This window comes from Mandrillus leucophaeus, unplaced genomic scaffold, assembly GCF_000951045.1.
Source record: "Mandrillus leucophaeus isolate KB7577 unplaced genomic scaffold, Mleu.le_1.0 Scaffold800, whole genome shotgun sequence".
NCBI classification, from domain to species: Eukaryota; Metazoa; Chordata; class Mammalia; order Primates; family Cercopithecidae; genus Mandrillus; species Mandrillus leucophaeus.
Genome location: NW_012108698.1, coordinates 163,571 through 166,355, shown reverse-complemented (window position 1 = coordinate 166,355; position 2,785 = coordinate 163,571). Strand labels below are relative to the sequence as shown.

Sequence of the window (2,785 nt, the reverse complement as noted above, 5' to 3'; positions counted from 1 at the left end):
GGAGAGGCGCCCGCAGTCTAGGGCGGCGCGCACCGCCTTGCTGGCGCTCAGAGGTGGGAGACTCCCCACTCCGGGGGCGTGCGTGGGGACCGTGGCGAATTTCGGGTGACAGCGTTGCATAAAGCAGCTTGGTTGGGGTGCAAGCCCTCCCTCTCCCCCTGTGCAGCGCCCCTCGCCGTAGTGGGAGGTGGGCGGGTGCCCCAGGGACGGATACCTCATGCCCCGGATTAAAAGAGGGTGCGGGGTGGGTAGCTGTCTGAAGAAGGGGGAATTCCCGGGCTAGAGTGTTGGGGTAGTGGGGTCGCCAGATTCGTCGCGATGTTGCCGGTCTCCTAACCCCCCTACAATGTTTCCTTTCTGTACAGCGGTGCCTTTTCCCCGAGACTCCCGGCACCTCTTCAGCGAAAAGGTGAGCCCCGGGGCAGTTGCTTCTCCGACTTCGAAAAGCTTCCGAAAGCTTCTTGGAAAGCGAGGCGGCTGCAGCTGGCACCGGGAGTTTGGGGCTCCCTCCTGGGGACTGTCAGAGCCGCGGGAGAACCCCACGGTCCTGGAGTAGGAACTCCCTCGCTCGTTCTTCCCGGCCGGTAGGGTGCGGCCCGGAGCCCGCACAGCCTTGCAGGTGTTGTAGTAATCCTCTGGCACAGCCACCACGCATTGAGACTTGATGAGCATTGCCAGGTTGCTGGGGTAACTCCTCTGGGATTGGAGATTTGGAGGAGGGGTGGCCCGATTAGGGTAGATTAGGGTAGCTGTTAGTCAACGGCCGGGCAGCTGACAGGTGAAAGAGGAAGGAAGAGGCCGACCCAGCTGTAGAAAGTTAGGGTTCAGTGATGTGGAAACCAGCCACATAGAGGCCCAGTCTTCCCTTGGGTGAGCCTGGAGGACTCCCCAGTCCACTCCAGTTGGGGAATCCCCCACACCACGTATACACACATAACTCAAGGCTTTGGCCAGTTTTGTTTTGTGTTTTTAAATCTATTTTAGTGGCAGAAAGGCGAGTGAGAGGGAAGGCTTCTTCAGGAGGTACATGAGAAAATTACCATCAATAATTAATTGTCTTGCAGGGAGAGTCAACAAAAGATGTCTAGGCAATTGGGGATTTAATATTGAATCATTGAACTGCATGTTGAATATTGAATAATTCAATATTGAATTGTACTGGTTCCCTATTTCTGAAGATTTGATTAGTGTGGGAGTAATAAGGTGCTAGTCCCCCTATTTTAATTGTCCCAAGGAAAATTACTGTTTCTGTTGTCTCTGAAGAAGTTTCTAGTAGTTTGTCCTATTTTTAGAAGTTGTACTGACTTCACTATGAATTTGTATTTTAGATTGGTCCTTTTGATTCATATTTGTATGAATTCTGTGTGTTTCTTAAACATCTTTTTGAGGCCGGGCGCCGTGGCTCACGCCTGTAATCACAGCACTTTGGGAGGCCGAGGTGGGTGATCAGTTGAGGTCAGGAGTACTTCAAGACCAGCCTGGCCAAGGTGGCAAAACCTGGTCTCTATTAAAAATACAAAAATTAGCCAGACGTGGTGGCACACACCTGTAATCCCAGCTACTCGGGAGGCTGAGGCAGAAGAATCCCGTGAACCTGGTGGGGTGGAGGTTGTAGTGAGCCGAGATGGCACCACTGCAGTCCAGCCTAAGCCACGGAGGAAGACTCCGTCTCAAGAAAGAAAGAAAAAAAACTTTTTGAATAAGCTGCTTCAGAAAAACCTAGGAATTATAATGAAATTACATATTGATATATCCACTTATATATTTACCAAAAAAACCCACTTTTTTCTTTTATCACATTAAAAGAAAACCAAAGCCAAATTTTAAATGCTTGAATTAAAAATTAGAAATATGTGTATAATGTTGAGCATGAAACCAATTGATTATATTTAGGTGTGTTTATTAATTTGAAAAATCAAAAAGGAAAACATTTTAATATACTAAAAAGTTTTTTCTTCATTTTAAGACCTAAGGACCCAGCAAGTGGAAATATATAAATTACATTAAGTGTCAAAAATTCTTAGAATGGATTCATATAACCCTCAATTGTATAATTAAAGTTGAAAATATACTACCATAAAAACCTTCAGTCAGATTTAATAATGGCTTTTGTAGCTCATGTTTTCATTTCCTTGTTAACTATTTCTTGAATTCTTTGTTGCATTAAGTACATATTTTCTAGTATTTAGTTAGATTAAAATGTTTGATGAAATTTCAGGAAACTATACTTTCTTTTGAGAATGCACACCTTCCCAGGTGACAAGGTCAAATGTTGCATAAACCTAGGCTGATTCATTTATGTTCCTAAACCTCACATTTGACTTCAGATATTTTTGCTATAATACTTACACATGTAAGTATTATATGTATGCTATATATTTACAAATACTATATTACATATTTACATATGCTATATTTGTGGTTCATGTTGTGAATAATGTCAGGTATATTTTATATATAAATGAAGAGATCTGTATATTTACATATATAAGAATTCATATTTATATGTGTCTGTGGAGAGATTTGTTAGAGTGGACAGCCTGTTTAAAATAGAGTCCAAAAAGCCTTCTTTGGGTATAACAATTATAGGTAGATAGTACCTTTTTTTTTTGGAGACAGAGTCTCGCTCTGTTGCCCAGGCTGTAGTGCAGTGGCACGATCTCAGCTCACTGCAAGCTCCGCCTCCCGAGTTCACACCATTCTCCTGCCTCAGCCTCCCAAGTACCTGGGACTACAGGCGCCCGCCACCATGCCCGGCTAATTTTTTTTTTTTGTATTTTTAGTA

At 44.1% G+C, this 2,785-nt stretch overlaps 1 protein-coding gene across 2 annotated transcripts in view; it reads left to right on the top strand.

Annotated features, from left to right (window-relative positions):
* Positions 1–6: 6 nt before the first annotated feature.
* KDM1B (lysine (K)-specific demethylase 1B) overlaps positions 7–2,785 on the top strand; it is a 74,583-nt gene continuing 71,804 nt past the window's right edge. For both annotated transcript variants that reach the window (XM_011967576.1, XM_011967575.1), the window contains exons 1-2: positions 7–53; positions 366–409. The gene's annotated coding sequence lies outside the window, so the exon portion shown is untranslated. The remainder of the gene's footprint in view (positions 54–365; positions 410–2,785) is intronic.